The sequence below is a fragment of the Schistocerca nitens genome, chromosome 1 (genome assembly GCF_023898315.1).
Source record: "Schistocerca nitens isolate TAMUIC-IGC-003100 chromosome 1, iqSchNite1.1, whole genome shotgun sequence".
Lineage (NCBI taxonomy): Eukaryota > Metazoa > Arthropoda > Insecta > Orthoptera > Acrididae > Schistocerca > Schistocerca nitens.
This window is the reverse complement of record NC_064614.1, coordinates 277,131,362-277,156,949: the sequence shown is the minus strand read 5'-3', so window position 1 is coordinate 277,156,949 and position 25,588 is coordinate 277,131,362.

The window sequence follows — 25,588 nt, the reverse complement described above, 5'->3', positions numbered from 1 at the left end:
TTTATTGAGGTAAGAATTTTTGCTCTTTTTTTTATTCAGAATACAGGGCCGAAGGTCAGTGCTGCTGTTCTCATAAAATTCATCAGGTTACAAAACTTTTTTTATTATGTTGGTGTTTAGGAATTTTTCTGTTTCGAATTTGACATTACATGAGAATAGAATTTTTGTGGTAACATTAAATGTGAATGCATTTCTGCATACAGACTATAAATGGGAGCCAATTTTGTTCAGAGGTTACAGTATTATTAGAAAAATTCATTTAATTATTATTCTTTGGGCGAGATTACGCTCGGCATATTTTCATTAATATTTTCTGTTGGGAGGTTACACGGTATTAAGGTGCACCCTCTCTGGCCTGGATGCATGGCCTAAAGCAAGCTAGCGCATTTTTATATAGTTTGCCACCAGCAAACAAATATCTCTTTAGTTATATATCAAGTATTTTAGAAGATCTTATACGGCTGCGTCTTTGCAAGGAACTTACATGGTTATTACCCCTTCAACATCTCCAAGTAAGCACAGCACACAAAAACTGAGTCACAAGCAAGGATATATCACACCTCAATTCGGCGAGGAAGATAGTTCACAAGTACACTCTATCTAGATGAAGCCACTGACTGATGATTGGCTTTTGCAGATATACCAAACTGCATGAATGTTGATTACTACGTTTCACCCGCTGTTTCGAATATTTTTATATATTTACCATCAGACTGCCGGCCGCTGTGGCCGAGCGGTTGTAGGCGCTTCAGTGTGGAGCCGCGCGACTGCTAAAGTCGCAGATTCGAATCCTGCCTCGGGTATGGATGTGTGTGATGTCCTTAGGTTAGTTAGGTTTAAGTAGTTCTGAGTTCTGGAGACTGATGACCTCAGATATTAAGTCCCATAGTGCTCAGAGCCATTTTCTACTATCAGATTACTATGCGTGCAGCCCTATAAAAACAACTGTTATTACCTTGGAATATGGGACTTTGCACAGGATATTCATGTATCAGTGTGGGATCTGTACCGGATAGGGTTGATAGAAGAGATAGAGAAGATCCAACGGAGAGGACCGCTTTGTTACAGGATCATTTAGTAATGGCGAAAGCGTTACGGAGATGATAGATAAACTCCAGTGGAAGACTCTGCAAGAGAGACGCTCAGTAGCTCGGTACGGGCTTCTGTTGAAGTTTAGAGAACATACCCTCACCGAGGAGTCAAGCAGTATATTGCTCTCTCACACCTATATCTTGCGAAGAGACCATGAGGATAAAATCAGAGAGTTTAGAGGCCACACAGAGGCATACCGACAATCTTTCTTTCAACGAACAATACGAGATTGTAAAAGAAGGGAGAACCGATAGAGGTATTCAAAGTACACTCCGCCACACACCATCAGGTGGCTTGAGGAGTATGGATGTAGATGTAGAGGTAAGAGAAAGGGCAACAACTGGTCACCGAGATTATTGAAACAAAAATCCAGGCACGTGAGCACGACAACGTGAATATGTGAGAGTAAATAACTGCAACTAAAACAACACCAAAACATGGAAGAACGTCCTCCAGCCTGAACTATACCCTCCATATACTGCGAGTTAAACGTTTCACTGCACATTCGGCGCACTCAGAGTCCTGCGCCATTTGAAAAGAGGGAAATACCGCAACTCTTCGGATCACACAACACCTCTACAGTTAGCTGTTGTCCAGTTTCTGTGTATTTTGACAATTTAAGACGCTCACTTTTGTGGACCGCTGTGAGAAATCTCCTTTTGCGAGATACTCGACTACGAATGGTCACTGAATACCATCCCCCTCCCCAATATTGGCTCGAAAGGAAGTTGAGGTGGGACTGCATTAGCTGACAGCAGTAGGATCTGAAGCACTTATCATTGAGAAAGTTTGACACTCATCTCTGACACCTTTTGGTTTGGACCTTTTTATGACCACTGTATTTAGGTCATGCCACATAACTGCGGGTGGTACTCAAGTTTCTAGACACGTTTGACTGCTTGGATCCTTAGACATACCAACAAATCAAGGGACATCGCCCACGCTGTTGTCATGGGCATCTCCGAACGCCATAGTTCCTTTTTATCATTCTGTCACGTCTATGTGTCGGTTCATCTCACTGCGCTGATCGAAAGCAGCCTACTGGCACATATGCACCACTGCCATGAGTTACGTCATCGACTGATTGTCAGATGACCACCTGATAGGGGTTCGCCACTATCTACAGCTCCCCAAAGCAATCACTGTGCTCTTGTGAAGAAGCTGCTAATAGTGTTGCGAGCCTATACGAGGAGGAGGAAGAGGAGGAGAGACGTGTTTAACGTCCCGTCGACAACGAGATCATTAGAGACGGAACACAAGCTCGGATTTTTGAAAGATAAGGAAGGAAACAGGCCGTCCCCTTTCAAACGAACCATCCCGCGATTTGCCTCAAGCGATTTAGGGAAATCACGGAAAACCTAAAACAGGATGGCCGGGCGAACCGCCGTCCTCCAGAATGCGAGTGCAATGTACTAACCACTGCGCCACCTCGCTCGGTCGTGAGCCTGTATGGACAACGTAATTAAAGTTACTGAAATGAGAATATTTCGAAGTAAACACTGCCTGCTAATATCTAAAATGGTCACCTCACGTGAGACGAAAACGAAAAAATGGTTCAAATGGCTCTAGCACTATGGGACTTAACATCTGAGATCATCAGTCCCCTAGAACGTAGAACTGCTTGAACCTAACTAACCTAAGGACATCACACACATCCATCCCCGAGGCAGGATTCGAACCTGCCAGCGTAGCGAGGGACGAAAACGCTTTAGATTGTGTTGTTTACGTGTGCCAGCATCAGTGCATCACATATCGTCTGCGTTGTGTATTTTGATACGGTAACATGTTTTCTTAGAAACTGATGTAATATCTATTTTACTAAAGATGAGTTGAAAGTGCAATAGACTGAAAAGATTCAAACTTGTACAGACTCTTACACTCTTAATGGACAAGATTTTAATGGATTTCAGAGCGGCAGGTTCACCCTTACAACTTCATGATGCACCAATATTTTTTTTTTTTTTTAAATCAGTGCTTCACTCTTTTTACTGTGTATTTAGCATAGCTTTGTGAATTTCTTCAACAGGTGTCACTTTATATTAAGAAACCTTAGTTGTGTATGAAACTGAACATGTCTACATTTCACACAAAAAAGTGAACTGGGTGTGCCATATGGCATGCATTACAAATTAAATTACAATACTGTAGCCTCAGTCCATGAATTGCAGGCAGAGGGTTCTTTGGGATATGTAAATAAGTTAAAGACGGACCCTTTAGGTAATTTAAGTAATTTAACGGCAATACAGTGGAGTGACTTAATGTTACCGAAAGCCGTTCTGTTTACAAAATAACCTAAAACATAAAAATTGAGAGTGGGGCGAGAAGAGCATAAAAGTTATCTGATGTGGAGGTGAGAACACTACGCTCTATATCAAGCTGCATAAAAGTGTTGGAAGCAGCGTAAGAGAGTATATAGCACGTAGGTCTTATGTCAAACTTTTCTGTACATTATAATGTAAAGTAACTTTAATTTAGACCCGAATAGGTATTGGAAAATGAGGAGGATATTATGTACCTTACATTAAATTATTATAAAACTTTCGTCTGTGTCAAAGCTGTATCTACCAGGTGATCAAAAAATCAGTATAAATTTGAAAACAGAATAAATCACGGAATAATGTAGATAGAGAGGTACAAATTGACACATGCTTGGAATGACTTGGGGTTTTATTAGAACCAAAAAAATACACAAACGTTCAAAAAATATCCGAGAGATGGCGCTTCATCTGATCAGAATAGCAATAATTAGCATAACAAAGTAAGACAAAGCAAAGGTGATGTTCTTTACAGTAAATGCTCAATATATCCACCATCATTCCTCGACAATAGCTGTAGTCGAGGAATAGTGTTGTGAACAGCACTGTAAAGCATGTCCGGAGTTATGATGCATTGGCGTCAGATGTTGTCTTTCAGCATCCCTAGAGATGTCGGTCGATCACGATACACTTGGGACTTCAGGTAACCCCAAAGCCAATAATCACACGGACTGAGGTCTGGGGACCTGGCTGGCCAAGCATGACGAAAGTGACGGCTGAGCCCACGATCATCACCAAACGACGCGCGCAAGAGATGGGTTGGGTTGGGTTGTTTGGGGGAAGAGATTAAACTGGGAGGTCATCGGTCTCATCGGATTAGGGAAGGATGGGGAAGGTTGTCGGCCGTGCAGTGTCAAAGGAACCATCCCGGCATTTGCCTGGAGCGATTTAGGGATAACACGGAAGACCTAAATCAGGATGGCCGGACGCGGGATTGAACCGTCGTCCTCCCGAATGCGAGTCCAGTGTGCTAAGCGCAAGAGATCTTTCAAGAGTCTAGCCATATGGGGTGGAGCGCCATCCTGCATAAACATCGTATGTTCCAGCTGGTGTTTATCGGCCAGGCTGGGGATGATGTGATTCTGTAACATATCGGCGTACCTCTCACGCGTCACGGTAGCAGTTACAAAACCAGAATCACGCATTCCTCGAAGAAAAAAGGCCTCATAACGGTTGATGTGGTAAATACAACCCATACCGTGACTTTGTCGTTGTGCAGTAGAGTATCCACGACAGTTCTAAGATTTTCGGTAGCCCAAATTCTGCAGTTGTGGGCGTTGACAGACCCTCGGAGCGTGAAATGAGCTTCGTCGGTCCACAACAAGTTCCTCAACCAATCGTCATCTTTCGCCATCTTTTGAAACGCCCACACCGCAAATGCCCTCCGCTTCACTAAATCGCCAGTAACGGTTTATGATGCCGATGGATTTTTTACGGATAGCGTCGTAGGGTACGCCTAAGTGCCAACCAAACAGTAGTGTATGGAATGCCGGTGCGACGTGCGACTGCACGAGTGCTGACTTCCCCGTGCATAGACGAACCGGCTAAAGTCTCCATTTCTTCCTGAACTGTCTCAGCAGCATTACGCCTTGTGCTCGGTCGGCTACTACGGGTCTATCGTCTAAACAACCCGTGGCTTCGAACTTAGAAATCAGTCTCGCCACAGCTGCATTTGTCAATGGACCTTTACCCGTTCGAATCCCCTTCCTATGGCGATAGGATCTTAACGCTGAACTAGCACATTCCCCATTCTGATAATACAGCTTCACTAAAAGCGCCTTTTCAGGTAACGTCAGCATGCTGCGACTGCTGGCGCATCTGATTCTGTCTCTCGTTACAGCTTCTTTTATACACGATTGTCATGCGTAGTCACTGACGTTTTGCTGTCCAGCGCCAGCTGTCGGACATTTTGTGAACTTAGTTTTTTTTTCTGTTCTAATAAAACCCCATGTCATCTCGTGTATGTGTGTCGATTGTTACCTCTCCATCTACATTATTACGTAGTTTATTTAGTTTTCAAATTTATACTGACTTGTTGATCACCTGGTACATATTCCCACATTGATTTCCCTGGTCATCAGGGTCCATATAGATGCGGGACTCACCACTGAAGACAATTCTACGCCAGCCAACGAGATTCCAGGCCGAAGAAGAGTGGGAGACACTTTGGACACCGGTACGATTCCCATCTGACCGTTGTTCGCAATACGGCCCGACAGCCAGGAGTGATGGTCTGGGGTGCCATTATTTTTAATAGCGAGGGCCTTTGGTTGTCATCGGCGGCATCCTTACAGCACAGGTGTACCTCGACGATATTCTATGCCCCTTTTTCTTGCCCTTCCAGGCAAGCCGTCCTGGCCTTACATTTCAGTGAGATGATGTCCGCCCACACACGGCGAGAGATTCTACTTCGTGCTTGCCAAACCCTACTTTGGCCAGCAAGGTCGTCGGATGGCTGTCTCCCCAATTGAGAACAGTAGGAGCTTTATGGACGCGGCCCCAGAACATCCTCGCGATTTTGACGATCTAACATGTCAACTGGGTAGATCTGGCACCATATCTCTCACGAGGACACCCAGCAATTCTGTCACTCAGTGCCAAGGCGAATAACTGCTTGCATAGGGGCGGAGGACCAACGCGTTATTAACTTCCTGGATTTTTGAAGATCTTTCTCTTGAATGAACGACCAAATTTTTCTGACACTGTAATCGTTTGTTTGGTTGCACATGTACATCAAATCTAACAATTTCCGTCCGAAACGAATAATTCCTTTGTGGTACCTCGTTTTTTCTTGAGTCTTATAGCGTTTCAGTTTGTTAATCGCTTAACGAGCGAACTATCATCCTTATGTTCTATACTCATTCATTCCCAAAAGTTTCTTATAGACTTGTTCCTAAATTTTAAGCTATTCTCTATTAAACATATATATCGCTATACAAGTTTCTTTGGCTCTTCAACATATACGGGGTGGTCCATTGATCGTGACCGGGCCAAATATCTCACGACATAAGAGTCAAATCAAAAAACTACAAAGAACGTAACTTGTATAGCTTGAAGCGGGAAACCAGATGGCGCTATGGTTGGCCAGCTAGATGGCGGAGCCATAGGTCAAACGGGTATCAACTGCGTTTTTTCAAATAGAAACCCCCATTTTTATTACATATTCGTGTAGTCCGTAAAGAAATATGAATGTTTTAGTTGGACCACTTTTTTAGTTCTGTGATAGATGGCGCTGTAATTGTCACAAACATATGGCTCACCATTTTTGACGAATAGTTGGTAACAGGTAGCTTTTTAAATTAAAATACAGAATATAGGTACGTTTGAACATTTTATTTTGGTTTTTCCAATGTGATACATGTACCTTTGTTAACTTATCATTTCTGAGAACGCATGCTGTTACAGCGTGATTACCTGTAAATACCACATTAATGCAATAAATGCTCAAAATGATGTCCGTCAACCTCAATGCATTTCGCAATCCGTGTAACGATATTCCTCTCAACAGCGAGTAGTTCGCATTCCGTAATGTTCGCACATGCATTGACAATGCGCTGACGCATGTTGTCAGGCGTTGTCGGTGGATCACGATAGCAAATATCCTTCAACTTTCCCCACAGAAAGAAATCCGGGGACGTCAGATCCGATGAACGTGCGGGCCATGGTATGGTGCTTCGACGACCAATCCACCTGTCATGAAATATGCTATTCAATACCTCTTCAACCGCACTCTAGCTATGTGCCGGACATCCATCATGTTGGACGTACATCGCCATTCTGTCATGCAGTGAAACATCTTGTAGTAACATCGGTAGAACATTACGTAGGAAATCAGCAAACATTGCACCAGTTAGATTGCCATCGATAAAATGGGGGCCAATTATCCTTCATCCCATAATGCCGCACCATACATTAACCCGCCAAGGTCGCTGATGTTCCGCTTGTCGCGGCCATCGTGGATTTACCGTTGCCCAGTAGTGCATATTATGCCGGATTACGTTACCGCTGTTGGTGAACGACGCTTCGTCGCTAAACAGAACACGTGCAAAAAGTCCGCCATCGTCTTGTAATTTCTCTTGTGCCCAGTGGCAGAACTGTACACGACGTTCGAAGTCGTCGCCATGCAATTCCTGGTGCATAGAAATATGGTACGGGTGCAGTCGATGTTGATGCAGCATTGTCAACACCGAGGTTTTTGAGATTCCCGGTTCTAGCACAATTTGTCTGCTACTGATGTTCGGATTAGCCGCGACAGCAGCTAAAACACATACTTGGGCATCATCATTTGTTGCAGGTCATGGTTGACGTTTCACATGTGGCTGGACACTTCCTGTTTCCTCAAATACCGTAACTATCCGGCGGAAGGTACGGACACTTGGATGATGTCGTCCAGGATAACGAGCAGCATACATAGCACGCGCCCGTTAGGCATTTTGAACACAATTGCCATCATCCACACGATATCGACCTTTTCCGCAATTGGTAAACGGTCCATTTTAACACGGGTAATGTATCACGAAGCAATTACCGTCCGCACTGGCAGAATGATACGTGATACCAAGTATTTATACGTTTGTGACTATTACAGCGCCATCTATCACAAAGCGAAATAAGTAGTCCAACTAAAACATTCATATTTCTTTACGTACTACACGAATATGAAATATAAAATGGGGATTCCTACTTTAAAAAATACAGTTGATATCCGTTTGACCTATGGAAGCCCCATCTAGCGTACCAACCATAGCGCCATCGGGTTTCCCCCTCAAGCTAGACAAGTTTCCTTATTTGTAGTTTTCTCGTTTGATGCTTATTTCGTGAGATATTTGGCCCAGTCACTCTCAATGGACCACCCTGTATATGTGTGCGTGTGTGTGTGTGTGTGCGTGTGTGTGTGTGTGTGTGTGTGTCTGTAAATAGGCAGAATATGGGTTGCGGTCGGCAACGCCTATGTAAGACAAGTGCCCGACGCAGTTGTTAGATCGGTTACTGTTGCTACACTGGTAAGTTACCACGATTTAAGTGAGTTCGAACGTCGTGTCACGGTCGGCGCAGCAGCGGCGGGACACAGCATCTCCGAGGTAGCGATGATGTGGAGATTTTCCCATACGACCATTTCGCGAAAGTAGCGTGAATATCAGGAATCCGGTAAAACATCAAATCTCCGACATGACCGAGCGAGGTGGCGCAGTCGTTAGCACACTGTACTCGCGTTCGGGAGGACGACGGTTCAATCCCGCGTCCTGCCATCCTGATTTAGGTTTTCAATGATTTCCCTAAATCGCTCATTGAAATTTCCGGGATGGTTTCTTTCAATGGGCGCCGCCGACTTCCTTCCCCATCCTTCCTTAATCTGATGAGACCGATGACCTCCCTGTCTGGTCTCCTCCCTCAAAACAACCCCTGTTGTTGTTGTGGTCTTCAGTCCTGAGACTGGTTTGATGCAGCTCTCCATGCTACTCTATCCTGTGCAAGCTTCTTCATCTCCCAGTACCTAGTGCAACCTACATCCTTCTGAATCTGCTTAGTGTATTCATCTCTCGGTCTCCCTCTACGATTTTTACCCTCCACGCTGCCCTCGAACACTAAATTTGTAATCTCTTGATGCCTCAGAACATGTCCTACCAACCGGTCCCCTCTTCTTGTCAAGTTGTGCCACAAACTCCTCTTCTCCCCAATTATATTCCATACCTCCTCATTAGTTATGTGATCTACCCATCTAATCTTCAGCATTCTTCTGTAGCACCACATTTCGAAAGCTTCTATTCTCTTCTTGTCCAAACTATTTATCGTCAATGTTTCACTTCCATACATGGCTACACTCCATGCAAATACTTTCAGAAACGACTTCCTGACACTTAAATCTATACTCGATGTTAACAAATTTCTCTTCTTCATAAACGCTTTCCTTCCCATTGCCAGTCTACATTTTATATCCTCTCCACTTCGACCATCATCAGTTATTTTGCTTCCCGAATAGCAAAACTCCTTTACTACTTTAAGTGTCTCATTTCCTAATCTAATTCCCTCAGCATCACCCGACTTAATTCGACTCCATTCCATTATCCTCGTTTTGCTTTTGTTGATGTTCATCTTATATCCTCCTTTCTAGACACTGTCCATTCCGTTTAACTGCTCTTCCAAGTCCTTTGCTGTCACAACGTTTTTATTTCTTCTTCATAGGCTTTAATACCTACTCCGATTTTTTCTTTGTTTCCTTTACTGCTTGCTCGATGTAGATTGAATAACATCGGGGACAGGCTAGAACCCTGTCTCACTCCCTTCCCAACCGCTGCTTCCCTTTCATGCCCCTCGACTCTTATAACTGCCATCTGGTTTCTGTACAAATTGTAAATAGCCTTTCGCTCCATGTATTTTACCCTGCCACCTTTAGAATTTGAAAGAGTATCCAACAACCCCTACTCTCCGACATTGCTGCTACCGGAAAAAATCCTACAAGAACGGGATCAACGACTATTGAAGCGAATCGTTCAATGTGACAGAAGTGCAACCCTTCCGCAAATTGCTGCAGATTTTAAATTTGGGCAATCAAATAGTGTCAGCGTGCGATCCATTCCGCGAAACATCATCGATATTGGCTTTCGGAGCCGACGGCCTACTGGTGTAGGCTTGATAACTGCACGACAGAAAGCTTTATTCCTCACCTGAGCCCTAGACACCTACAATGGACTATTGATAACTGGAAACACGTTGCTTGGTCGGACGAGTATAGAGCGGATGGACGTGTAGGAGTATGGAGACATGTGAAGACAATCTCATGAGTCCATGGACCCTGTATGTCAGTAGGGGACTGTTCAAGCTGGTGGAGACGCTGTAATGGTGTGGGGCGTGTGCATTTTGATTTATGTGGGATCCCTGATACATCTAGATACGACTCTGACAGGTGACATGTACGTACGCATGGTGTCTGAACACCTGCATCCATTCATGCCCATTGTGCATTCCGACGGATTTTGGCAAATCCATCAGGACAATGCTACTCCCCACATGTTCAGAATTGCTACAGAGTGGTTCCAGGAACACACTTCCGCTGGCCACCAAACTCCCCAAACATGAAAATTATTGAGCATATCAGGTATGCCTCGCAACGTGCTGTTCAGAAGAGATCTCCAGCAACTTGTACTGTTACGGATTTATGGACAGCCCTGCAGGATTTATGGCGTCAATTCCCTTCAGCACTACTTCAGACATTAGTCGCGTCCATGCCACGTCGTGTTTCGGCACTTCTGCAGGGGCCCTGCACGATAATAGGCAGGTATTCCAGTTTCTTTGGCTCTTCTTTAAAAATTTAAACCAACAGACTATTTTCTATTAAAATCGGCTACAAGAAAGAAACTGCTGTTCTGTGTTCTGTGCTGTGCAATGCTGTAAAAAGTAATTCCGTTATCTTTCTCACAGTTGCTTTTAACTGCAGCAACGTTTTATGAAAACTGTAGATCGAAGGTTAAAACAATAACAAATAATGTAACTACACCACGAACCTACTACGGTGTCGTAGCAGGCGGAGAGGTGATACTCCGACGTGGCGCGTCACAGGTGGCGGATAGGGGGGTCCTCACCGGCTTGCCGGCGGACTTGAGCGAAATAAAATAGCTCTCGCGGACCAAACACACGACATCAACAAATCCATTAGTGTCTGTTCTGGTATCCAGCGACTAGTGGTCTGCGTCTGTTTACCTAGTTGGTGCGGCAGTGAAATATGGCTTGATCTCAACAATCAAGTCTGCAACCAACTTCAACTTGAAGTAATCATGATGGAACAAATGGAAAGAAATCCGCTACCCCAGGCCCCAGTCAACGGACTGGACTTTCCTGGTCATCGGATTCTGGGGGACCAGGAACATCATGAGGAGAAGAGTCGGAGCTTCTCAAAACCTCTTCGCAAGCACTACCTTGGCACTCTCAATGCAAACACTCTGTTCAAACTTGGAAAACTAAAACAACTGACAGACATGCTAGATAAATTTCACATCAAAATTCTTGCCATTCAAGAGACGCGCTTCGTAGATGAAAACCATTTCGACACAGAACATTACAGGATTTACAAAGGTAAACCTGCGGTCAGAAGAGGAACACCATTATTGTTTGGTACAGGGTTTGCAGTACACAAATCAGTCATGGATAACATCATAGACTTCAATTCAATATCAGAACGTATCTCGACACTGTCCTTCAAATCAGGTAATAAAGCATACACAATTATCAACGCACATGCACCTACAAATGACCATAACAGAAAGAAGCCACAAGAAATTGAAGATTTCTGGGAAGACATGGAGGAAGTAACTAACAACGTACCAGAAAGACATGTGAAAATTTTAATGGGTGATTTCAATGCGCAGCTTGGTAAGGAGAGAAAATTCAGAGAAATAACAGGCCCATACTCAGCACATATTCGCACGAACAGAAATGGGGAACACCTCATAAAATATTGTCAAAACTTTAACCTCAAAATCATGTCAACACAATCTCAAAAACCAAGACGAAAACTTACAACATGGAAAGCACCCAACACAGTGTGGGGAGAATTTCAGATTGATCATGTGGCCATATCCAAGAAAAATTCGCGGGAAATTCTAAATGTCAGAACACGTAAAGGAGTCTTCGAGTCTGATCATTATTTGCTACAAGTTAAGATTAGGCCAATCCCAAGACTGAAACAGACAGCGCAAAACAAAATAGTCAAACCTGATCCGGAATACTTGAAGATAAACAGGGATAAAATCGTTGAAGAAATTAATAGGCATTCAATAGACACATGGACAGATCTGGCGAAGGCAGTTCAGAAGACTATGTGCTGGGGACAACCACCTAGAAAACGCAAACATAGGTGGTGGAACGCAAATTGTGATGAAGCCATTGAGAGAAGAAAGCAAGCATGGGACAAGTTCAGTAGCTACAGAAATTCAGAAACATGGAAAGAATTTCACGAAGTTCAGAAACTAGCATCGAAGGAAATCAGAAGGGAAATAACAGACTAAAAGAAATTGAGGAAGATTTCAAAAGAAATAACACAAGAAATTTTTACAGAACTTTCAAAGAAAATATTAAGGGCTATCAACCCCCTAGCCTCTGCTTCCGAAGAACAGATGGATCCCTGGAAACAAACACAAAAGAAAACTGTAAAATTCTCAAACATTACTTTGATAAACTTCTTAATTGCAAAAAACCTACAGGAAAATTAACATTCCAAAAGACCACATCTAATGCCGATTCTGATCCACCCACAATAGAAGAGAGAGAGGAAATCATAAAACAAATGAAAAATAACAGAGCTGCCGGAGAAGATGGTATTATCGCCGAGATCTGGAAACTCCAAGATGAAAACATCACCAAAAAAATCCATAAGATTATCTCCGAAATTTGGATCACAGAGAAAGTGCCAGAGGAATGGAAATGTGCATTGATCCATCCGTTACATAAAAAGGGTGATAAGTCAGATCCAAACAATTACAGAGGCATTTCGCTAGTACCAGTTACATACAAAATTTTCTCTAAGGTGCTATTAAACAGACTAGAACCACAAGCAGATCTGCAAATTGGGGAATACCAGGCGGGCTTCAGAAAAGGGAGATCATGCATCGAACAGATCTGGAACTTGAGAACACTTTTGAAAGTCAGACAGGCAAGAAACACTGTAGTTACCTTTGTGGACTTTAAAAAAGCATATGATTCCATAGACAGACAGACACTCTTTGACGTACTGGAAGAATATGGTATCGACAGAAAAACCAGGACACTTATACAACAGACGCTTACAGACACTACCTCCAAGATTAAGTTCATGGGAGAAATTTCGGAACCCTTCCACATACACACAGGTGTCCGACAAGGAGACGGGCTCTCACCAATCCTGTTCAACATGGTGTTAGACAAAATTATCAAGCAGTGGGAGGAACAAGTTAAAGGAATACAGCTGGGAAGAACACGTGAAACCAAAACAATCATAAAATGTCTGGCATTTGCAGATGATGTAGCCATACTCAGCAATAATACACAGGAGGCAAAGGAAGCACTGGAATGCTTGCATGAAATAGCTGCCAAAACTGGTCTGCAGGTATCTTACGAGAAGACACAATATATGGAACGACAGACCAACAATGTACACACCATGCATACTGTATATGGATCCGTAGAAAGAGTCGAAAAATTTAAGCATTTAGGGGAGTACATACAAATGGGAGGATCAAACAAGGCGGCTAACATGGAACGAACGAAGAAACTCCAGAAGGCATACAAACTCACATGGTCACATTATAATAAGAAAAGCATATCGAGGCAGGCCAAACTTAGGCACTACAAAACAGTTGTATTACCAGAAGCATTGTACGCGTCAGAAACAACCACAATTGGAGCATCAGGCATCATAGACACAGAAAAAATAGAACGCAAAATTCTCAGAAAAATATTTGGACCAATTCACAGAGATGGCATATGGATGAAGCGACCTACCAAAGAGCTGTACCAGCACACTGACAGACTAACAGACGCGATCAGAAAACGCAGATTAACTTTCTATGGGCGCATACAGAGAATGGACAACAACCGACTTACAAAGAAAATTTTTGATGTAGTAAACAGCTCAAGCAAGAAAACAAATTGGTATCATGAAATAGACGAAGACTTAAGGCAGATAGGGATCAACAGGCAAATGATAGGAGACAGGAAATACTTCAGAAACAAAGCTAGGAGTGCAAAATTTATTGTAAAGGAGAGAAAGAAGACAGGAACATTATGGACAGAGCAAAGGAAACAGGAGCACAGCCAAAGGATGAAGAGATTTTGGGAAGAGAAGAGGAAGAGAGGAAAGAAGTGAAAATTTTGTCATCATGTGATTTTCGAGTTCAAACACTGTCCATAAGGGCAACAATGAAATGAATGAATGAATGACTGTAACTACAGATAATATACTCACAGATCAAACAGCTTGGGAGGTCTCTCGTTAACAAGGTGTTCTCCGTTTTCTATCTCACTGTCAGTATCAACAAAGCAGCCTCACGTTATTAGGAAAACTGTAGATTGAAGGTTAAAACTATAAGAAACAATTTAACTACAGATAATATCCTCACAGATCAAGCAGCTTGGGAGTTCTCTCTCGTATCCCTTACACCACTGACCCAACCTATTTACCGATTTAATTTATGTGAATCTGGGTTTAGTTTGCAGTAACAATAAGAGGGCTCAAGATCGGACATTCGAATATGTTGGTCTTGTGGTTCCTGGCTTGTTGGTCTTGTGTTGTGGTTCCTGGCTGGATGAGGAGAGGGTGGTATGACAGGTGGTTTGCAGATTTTCTCTCAAAAAATGGCTCTGAGCACTATGGGACTCAACTGCTGTGGTTATCAGTCCCCTAGAATTTAGAACTACTTAAACCTAAGTAACCTAAGGACATCACACACATCCATGCCCGAGGCAGGATTCGAACCTGCGACCGTAGCAGTCGCAGATTTTCTCTCACTACGGCATAAATTGCACACGGAGTTAAAATACACTTTATTACAGGAACCAGTTCAATACTTAACTTCAATGAGGTCTGAAGTTTGTCGTTAACAGCAATGTAGTAACGTGTAGTAAGTCTTGAATCTTGTCCGTGTCCATATCACAATCACATACAATGACTGACGTTCCCTCACAGCTCGCTAAGGTGCGAGGCGATGAATATCACTGTGGAAGACTGGAGCACAATCCGAAGTATTTAGGTGCAATGCAGTGCCAACTGAGTCCCGTTGCAGCATACTGAGGTATGAGTGAGAGACGTCAGCGACGAAGACAGCTCCGTCGGCGGCGCTGGCGGCCTATATGCGCTGCCCAGGGAGCGTTATCGGCGCGTACCCTGGCTGCGCGCCTTAGTCTACTCTTGTCATAGGCGCGTTTAGTTCAGCGCGTGCTCTACAATGTTTACTAGTGTCGACCGGTGTGCTGGCGAATGCGTACGCCAAGCACATATAGATTTCGAACAGAGTGTTTTCACAGCAGTGAATTGCATGTGACTTTTCTATAACTCTTACTGCACAGTATCTAAAAGCTAAAACTATATACTGTTAGGGCATAGTTGGTCACACGGTTTCTTAAACATCAATTATATAATAATATTGATGTTCTGTCGACATTTGTTGTTTTAGTTTCTTCTTCGCAGTCTATTGGAACTACTGCAACAGGGCGTTTAAACAGACTTTTTCCCAAGACAAGTTGTGTTTTGCCCAACCACGAACTAGCAGTTCAGAAAACCAGCCATATTCTTTCCACACAGTACTCAAAAAAACAAAAAATGCTTTATATTCTGAAGTTTCGTAATTATACTTCGTAGAAAAAAATTGAAGACAGTAAAATCCCAAAATGAAAACAAAGAAGTATTTTCATTCTTATTCCTCATACTATTTATCATGACTTTCAAAGCAACGAAGAGCCGAATTTATGGTATTCCCTAGGATACTCTAGATTAGGACGTATATCCAAATCCAATACATACACTACTGGCCATTAAAATTACTACACCAACAAGAAATGCAGATGATAAACGGGTATTCATTGGACAAATATATTATACTAGAACTGACATGTGATTACATTTTCACGCAATTTGGGTGCATAGATCCTGCAAAATCAGTACCCAGAACAGTATGGCGATGACGAATACACGCTTCCAATGTGCGTTCACCGCGATGTCGCCAAACACGAAGGCGACCATCATGATGCTGTAAATAGAACCTGGATTCATCCGAAAAAATTACGTTTTGCCATTCGTGCACCCAGGTTCGTCGATGAGTACACAATCGCAGGTTCTCCTGTCTGTGATGCAGCGTCATAGGTAACCGCAGCTATGGTCTCCGAGCTGATTGTCCATGCTGCTGCAAACGTCGTCGAACTGTTCGTGCTGATGGTTGTTGTCTTGCAAACGTCCCAATCTGTTGACTCAGGGATCGAGACGTGGCTGCACGATCCGTTACAGCCATGCGGATAAGATGACTGTCATCTCGACTGCTAGTGAGGCCGTTGGGATCCAGCACGGCGTTCCGTATTACCCTCCTGAACCCACGGATTCTATATTCTGTTAACAGTCATTGGCAACTGACCCTTAACATAGATAAATGTAACTTATTGAGAATACATAGAAAGAAGGATCCGTTATTGGATGATTATATGATAGCGGAACAAACACTGGTAGCAGTTACTTCTGTAAAATATCTGGGAGTATGCGTGCGGAACGATTTGAAGTGGAATGATCACATAAAATTAATTGTTGGTAAGGCGGGTACCAGGTTGAGATTCATTGGGAGAGTCCTTAGAAAATGTAGGCCATCAACAAAGGAGGTGGCATACAAAACACTCGTTGGACCTATACTTGAGTATTGCTCATCAGTGTAGGATCCGTACCAGATCGAGTTGACGGAGGAGATAGAGAAGATCCAAAGAAGAGCGGCGCGCTTCGTCACAGGGTTATTTGGTAACCGTGATCGCGTTACGGAGATGTTTAGCAAACTCAAGTGGCAGACTCTGCAAGAGAGGCGCTCTGCATCACGGTGCAGCCTGCTCGCCAGGTTTCGAGAGGGTGCTTTTCTGGACGAGGTATCGAATATATTGCTTCTCCCTACTTATACCTCCCGAGGAGATCACGAATATAAAATTAGAGAGATTCGAGCGCGCACGGAGGCTTTCAGACAGTCGTTCTTCCCGCGAATCATACGCGACTGGAACAGTAAAGGGAGGTAATGACAGTGGAACGTAAAGTGCCCTCCGCCACACACCGTTGGGTGGCTTGCGGGGTATAAATGTAGATGTATGTAGATGTAGATGTAGATCTCGACCAACGCGAGCAGCAATGTCGCGATACGATAAACCGCAATCGTGATAGGCTACAATCCAACCTTTATCAAAGTCGGAAACGTGATGGTACGCATTTCTTCTCCTTACACGAGGCATCACAACAACGTTTCACCAGGCAACGCCGGTCAACTGCTGTTTGTGTATGAGAAATCGGTTGGAAACTTTCCTCATGTCAGCACGTTGTAGGTGTCGCCACCGGCGCCAACCTTGTGGGAATGCTCTGAAAAGCTAATCATTTGCATATCACAGCATCTTCTTCCATTCGGTTAAATTTCGCGTTTGTCGCGCGTCATCTTCGTGGTGTAGCAATTTTAACGGCCAGTAGTGTATTTAGCAATTGCTGGATTCGCTAGTAACGAATAAATGGACGTTAAAAGAATTTGCCAGTTGTGGAATAATGCAGTCTGTCTTTCTGCAACCTCATACATGTCGGCTAGCTTTCAAGCAAGCAACTGACAAGTGTCCTATCTGAAAGATAACATGTAATTTCCTAGCAATCCGTTTTATACTATTTTGGTGCTATTTTATTTTCCGAAAATAGTATGAGGAACTTGTAAATGCTTTCAGGAAAATGTTCCTTGGTGGGTGGAGGTTGGTGGGGTGGTCATGACAGTCGTCCATGATTCCCCCCCCCCCTCCCCTCTCGTCTGACCCCTTCTTGGAGTCGCGCCTAGGGGAGCCCGGGAATGTACAGGTTGTTTGACAATTCCTATAACAGGCTTCTAGTGGCTGTAAAGAAGAATTAGTCGATAATGTTTTGATAAGAGTCATGTCTACAAATGTACGTTTGGATATAAAATAAATTTGAAGATCCGACCACTTTCAAATCTCTCGCTTCAAGATATATACACAGCGTAGACAATGAGTTCTGATCTGGTGTATAGAAATCAATGGCATGGGGGATGTTTCGTGCAGTCATCGTCAGATTGTCTTGTAAGAAACGAAGCCGAGAGTGCGACACGTCTGTGGAGAACCACAATGAACACTCTAAATTGCGAACGTACCCGTAGAGTTCAGTCGTTGTTATAGCCAGACGAAAATGGTACGTGGGGCGCAGTCTGTGTGAGTACCGTGAAGTCGGCAATTTGTAAGTGATTCGATCATGAAACTTATTTTATATTCTTACAGACTTTATGTAATAAATCTCCTTCACAACTTCTAAAAGCCTATAATAAGAATTATGAAATGCCTGTATAATACGGTACCCTGCAGGAGACAAATAAATCAAAAACATCCTTGCCGAAATGTTGCACTATCTGAATGACACCAACTAGCTGAATACCTGAGAACATTTCAAAATCATCATACTAGTACGTGCCCATAGCCAATTGCGACCAAAAGCTCCATTTGGTATGAGTGGAAGGGAGAATTTCGAGGCCCTATACGTTGATGGAACTGAGGTCCAAAAGTGGGGTCTGCTACAGTGAATCCCCTTGATTACAAAAGGCACACAGATTCTTACAGAATTGATGGGTTTCAGGAAGACCTGTACCCCTATTGCATTTTTTTACGTATATGTTATGAGGTACCAAAACTAAACCCTGACTTCATTTGATTTACATTAATGAGTCCCGGCATTGGGAATTTGCGGGGAAAGGGGTGAAGGTGGTGTTTCATCGTCTGTTCACAGAGCAATTTTCTCTGAATACAGGAACGGATAAGACATCATGGGAATGAGTTCCTGATGTGCTTCGATTCCCAATGTGCCTTTCTTGCTCTTGAACAGACATAACGACTAGACTCGATGGTCCAGGATGTCTCTTTCGAGAGAATAAGAAGGAAATAGCTCTCTCCTGGGTACCAGGGCACATGGAAATCCAGGGAAGTTAAACTGCTCCTGTGGCCGGCTAGGAGGCTAATCCTGTCTGAAGGCTCAGTGGTAGGAAATGAGTGATAATAAGCTGAGGTCAGGGATATGTAGAGTGCGATCGTGGCTTACCTCCTTCCCATACACGATTAGCAGCTGTAGCCCTCTAATAGAGTGCAATTGAACACTCTCCATTGATAAACGGCTTTCTCCTGCACCGAAAGGACGTATCAGTATATGAAATGCATAAATCACCATATTTTAATTGAGTCGTCTTATTTTCCGAATGAAGGCTTGGTCTCTGTCTTCCTCAGGAGCTGCCCACTATTCCTAATGACAGTCTAGCGTGCTAGCGTCTCTGTGATCTGACCTTCACTTGAACATATTGGAAGATATTAGTGTGTTACAATGTGATTGGGCCGCCTCTTACGTATTATTAAGTGGTCATCTAGTTACAGTACTATGGTTCCATTTCGAATGTACACTGCCTGAAAAAAACAATGAAGCATGCATAAGATACGGTTGGATGTCAACGTAATTTCATGTACACACACACCATCGGTGGGTATGTAAACGACGAGAGTTGCAGTTCTCTGTGACAGAGTGCTCTACGTTGTTACCAGTTGTGGTATGGTGGTACAAGGGGAGAAAATAGTACCACATGTTGAGCAATCGCTGTGAAGGACACAGAGCTGCCGCATTCTCGTGCGAGGCAGCGTTATCGACACCTGACAGAGTTTGAAAGCGGCCTCGTAGCAGGTGTCCATTTGTCTGGCTGGTCGAATCCTTCAATATCCAGATTTGCAGGGCGTTGGACTGCATGGGAACCCGAGGGCAAGCTTACTCGTTGTTAAGATTCTTGTCGACCATGTCTGACCACAACAACGAATGATCGCCGTATTGTGTAACAAGTACACCGTAACCCCTTCACTTCTGCGCCTTTCATCCCAGAACAAGTAACGGTCTCCCTGCAAAATTCTGTCATCACCCACCGTTATTCGGATACTTGCAGAAGTCGATCTGGGGAATAATCGTCCGGTCTAAGGCGCTGCAGTCGCTGCAGCGCTGTGCGGCTGATCACGGCGGCGGTTCGAGTCCTCCCTCGGGCATGGGTGTGTGTGTTTGTCCTTAGGATACTTTAGGTTAAGTAGTGTGTAGGCTTAGGGACTGATGACCTTAGCAGTTAAGTCCCATACGATTTCACACATATTTAATTTGGTTTTTTAATAATCGTCGCCTGTGTACGCTGCCGTTAACACCACAACGTAGACGGCTGTGTTAGGAATTGTCCAATGACCAGGAAGCATGAATTGCTGTGAAAGGTGTCGCATTGTGTTCAGCGGTGGTGCCGCACGACCCCGTATGATTATCGTCGGCGAGTACGGCGGCGACCCGGGGAGATGTTCACTTCTCCCAGTGCTTTGAAGAGGCACAGTGGTATTACTCTTGGCTTCATATTGTGGAGAGCCGTCAGGCATGACTTCTTGTCACGGCTGGTACTGAATGAGAGAACTCTTATGGCACAATTGTATATCACGTACATCCTGTGACAGCATCGTGATGCCATTTTTCAACAGTAAAATACTCGGTCAGAAGGAACAGGTCGCTGTATGAACTGTCTGCGTGATGCTGAGGTACTCTTGTGGCTAACGTGATCCCTACATCTGTCCCCGATAGGACATATGTAGTATCAGCTCGGACATCAACTCCAGCGCCAACACCCAGGATGTCAATAACTAGTTACAACAGTTGTGAGCCAGTTTACCTCAGCAGAAGGTACAAGGGATATGTGACGCTCTTCCCGACCAAATCAGTGCACGCATTTAGCTAGAAAAAGATGCAACGTCATACTAGGAAGTGGGCTCATAGTGCCAAGTTGTCTGTGAATTTGACTCTATTTTGTAATCACGGAGTCATTGCCATGTGGTAATAACCAAACTATCTTCAATTAGTTGCATAGACACAACATACCTCCATGAATTTTTAAGCAAATCAGGAACGACGGAAAACAGAAACAAATGACGACATTTTGTAATCACTGCAATAACATTAAGCACCCTGTCAAACCATGAATTTCGTGTCCTCCCTCCCCCCCCCCCACTCTTCCAGGTACTTTATTTGTTTATATATCATTGTTTTATAAAGGATTTTATTATCAGTTAACAAAAGATATTAAATTTTGGAATGAGTTCGAGAACATTAGGAATATTTCCTGAATCAAACAGCATAGCTCGTTTAAAATAATACGGCAGTTCTGCTATTGCCATTATCAAACAGAACTGAGAACTTGTGATTTATTGATTAAATATGCAGTAAGTTGTTGTTGCCCTTTCCTTGTAATCCTGTATGTTATCCACTTCAATAATAAATTTGTATTTCACCTAAATATTGACCTAAAAATTTTGTTCATGAAACTTCTTTTCCTGTTAGCCTGATGGTTCATTGAAGATTCATTACGGCTTCTGATACTGAACGGATCATGTCGAGTGTAGCAGCGCTGACTCGCATCCACACAACTTTCCCCTGGGCTCTCCAGCTTCTTGGGCCGTTCATTCCGCGTGACTCATCCTCTGCCTTCTTTGTCCAGCGCCCTTTGTTTCACTTCTTTTGTTCACAGAGCCTTTTGTTGAGATTTCACAAGCAGATGCTTATGGAGGACTAATTATCTGTGATTCAAAGTTTTATAAATGCAGATTCGTCGGAATATATCTAAGTCTTAGGCTAATATCTGGCACATATCCCTCCAACATTTCTCCTCCCGCCCCCCTCCATAACCATTGTTACCAGATCTAATTTCTCCGTTCAGTTCGTATTGGCATGCTGCGTTGCTACAGCAGATAGTAGCTGAGATTTTGTGGCTATTGTCATTGACGGTGCTACACATGACATTCATTTACAGAAAACCTATGGCTTCATGGAACATTTAAAAAATGCACAGTGACAAGTTTATGTAACTCTTTTCAGTTGCAGATGATACCCGAGTTAGAAAATGTATTTCGATGTGACCGTTCTGCAGAAGTAGTCTGCAATGAATTTCTCTCAGTATATTGTAGGAAACAAAATCTTACAGAAATCTCAAACATTTAAAATTTATTATTGATTTATAGTTTATTGTTGATTATTATTATGAATTATTAATATATTTATGTATTCTTGTGTACAACGTTATTACTGTATTTTTAGTACAATTCTGCAATCAGAGATCACTTTAAAGTTTATACCTAGTTCGCTCAGTTCTGACAAAGCATACGCAAGAATAACGTGATACCTTCCAGATCATAGCCCAGGGACGGGGAAAGATGATTGCCATGGCACTGATGATGCAACAAGCTCCAATAATCTGAAGCTATTTGTGGACGTCACGTGTGCCGGCAGTAATTTAGGGAAATCGTCGAACACCTATCGTTGGAAGACTAATGTGCAACATATTGGAAGCTTTACAGTTCATTGATAATCGCGATGGCATTGCACTTTACATGTGTGTTTGCCAGTGTATGAGAATACATTAACGTAGTTACCTGGTTATGACTCGGTACTGTCTGCAACAGTTTCACTGTACTGTACATACTTTACGAGCGATACGTAGTTGTAGATTGTTATTGCTGTACTTACCGTTAGGAACTTTTACACTAGGCAAGTAACTGCACGTGATATTGTTTTATTTGTCTTCTTAACAGGTAGGGACACTTTTTCATACATACTTCATACTTGGTTACTAATGTCATTTTTCTAGGCTGCACTACTACCTTGCAGTTTCTACTCTCATGATATAGCATAGATGTTTTTTGTAACTTTCTAATTTTTCGCAAGTCATGTATGACGCAAGTTAAATTACCTTCACCTACTCACTTGATTGGTTTCATTTGTCGACGAGTAACCACGATGTTTGCTACACAACATTTCTCAGCGTTACAGTATTAGTATTGTTAGTTCTTCCTTCCTTACATTGTTTTGATCGTTTATGACGGATGTTTGTTTTTATGCGTTTACACTTCTATACTTCTATTAGTAGACGTGGTTATGTTGTTCAGAATGCAGGCCTTTACCTACACTCCTGGAAATTGAAATAAGAACACCGTGAATTCATTGTCCCAGGAAGGGGAAACTTTATTGACACATTCCTGGGGTCAGATACATCACATGATCACACTGACAGAACCACAGGCACATAGACACAGGCAACAGACCATGCACAATGTCGGCACTAGTACAGTGTATATCCACCTTTCGCAGCAATGTAGGCTGCTATTCTCCCATGGAGACGATCGTAGAGATGCTGAATGTAGTCCTGTGGAACGGCTTGCCATGCCATTTCCACCTGGCGCCTCAGTTGGACCAGCGTTCGTGCTGGATGTGCAGACCGCGTGAGACGACGCTTCATCCAGTCCCAAACATGCTCAATGGGGGACAGATCAGGAGATCTTGCTGGCCAGGGTAGTTGACTTACACCTTCTAGAGCACGTTGGGTGGCACGGGATACATGCGGACGTGCATTGTCCTGTTGGAACAGCAAGTTCCCTTGCCGGTCTAGGAATGGTAGAACGATGGGTTCGATGACGGTTTGGATGTACCGTGCACTATTCAGTGTCCCCTCGACGATCACAAGTGGTGTACGGCCAGTGTAGGAGATCGCTCCCCACACCATGATGCCGGGTGTTGGCCCTGTGTGCCTCGGTCGTATGCAGTCCTGATTGTGGCGCTCACCTGCACGGCGCCAAACACGCATACGACCATCATTGGCACCAATGCAGAAGCGACTCTCATCGCTGAAGACGACACGTCTCCATTCGTCCCTCCATTCACGCCTGTCGCGACACCACTGGAGGCGGGCTGCACGATGTTGGGGCGTGAGCGGAAGACGGCCTAACGGTGTGCGGGACCGTAGCCCAGCTTCATGGAGACGGTTGCGAATGGTCCTCGCCGATACCCCAGGAGCAACAGTGTCCCTAATTTGCTGGGAAGTGGCGGTGCGGTCCCCTACGGCACTGCGTAGGATCCTACGGTCTTGGCGTGCATCCGTGCGTCGCTGCGGTCCGGTCCCAGGTCGACGGGCACGTGCACCTTTCGCCGACCACTGGCGACAACATCGATGTACTGTGGAGACCTCACGCCCCACGTGTTGAGCAATTCGGCGGTACGTCCACCCGGCCTCCCGCATGCCCACTATACGCCCTCGCTCAAAGTCCGTCAACTGCACATACGGTTCACGTCCACGCTGTCGCGGCATGCTACCAGTGTTAAAGACTGCGATGGAGCTCCGTATGCCACGGCAAACTGGCTGACACTGACGGCGGCGGTGCACAAATGCTGCGCAGCTAGCGCCATTCGACGGCCAACACCGCGGTTCCTGGTGTGTCCGCTGTGCCGTGCGTGTGATCATTGCTTGTACAGCCCTCTCGCAGTGTCCGGAGCAAGTATGGTGGATCTGACACACCGGTGTCAATGTGTTCTTTTTTCCATTTCCAGGAGTGTATAATTCAGTGTCTGTCGGTCCATTATGGCCAGGGGACATCGGCTGGTACGTACTTCTCAATTAAATAATCTTTTCCAAAAGCCGTATACTTTAGATTATTTTATTTTATTTCGATAGCAACCTGTTTCGGCAATTCATTTTGCCGTCTTCAGGCTCCATACGCTTTTTTCGGATCAACGAGATTATCGTATAGCGCTATAAAACTGGATACCGTGAATCCCAATCGTTGTGCAACGGATTCATACGAAAGGGTGTCACCCAATTTTATGGCGCTGTGCGATAAGCTCGTTGATCCTAAAAAAAGCGTATGGGGCCTGAAGACGGCAAAATTAATTTCCGAAACTGGTTGCGTTCGAAATAAAATAAAGTAACCTGAAGTGTTAGGCTGTTGGTAAAGTGAATTGAGAAGAATGTACCCATAATGTCTTGATAAAAGCAGATATAACGTTATGGTATGTTCCTCGACGTCCATATTCTTATTTAACCACCTACTTATTGAGATACCAACTGACATATTAGGCATTGTGTACTGTGCCCTGACACATGGTTTTGGTTTAAAGTTGATTGACTGACATATTAGTGAAACGTATGATGCACTGTTTGTCCTCGTTACTGCTTTGACTGTTACACTGCATTCTGTTCTATTGCATGACATGTAGGTGGTTCTATTTAACACTTGATTCCACGCAAAGGTCTTAATATAATTTTGTCTGCATGTTTTTACATCTTCTAGACACCTTCGTTTGTCCATCCTCACCGATATTGTCTTTTGACGTGTTGCCTGTATGTTTTGGATGAATTACAATATAATAACATACACCTGAGTGTGTAGCACGTCTAGGGATTCGCACCTCATAACTTTTGTCCGTATAAGCATGTTAATATGCCCCTCACCACAATTCTTATTTACACATGACAAGCGAAGATGTTCTTTATTGTAGGTCCTTTCTGCTGATTGTTTTCTGGTCGCAGGTCGCATTTCCCTTTGTCTTACCCTGCATATGGGTTATGTCTCATACAGAGGTACGCATCTTTGGTTGTTCTGATTGAAATTAA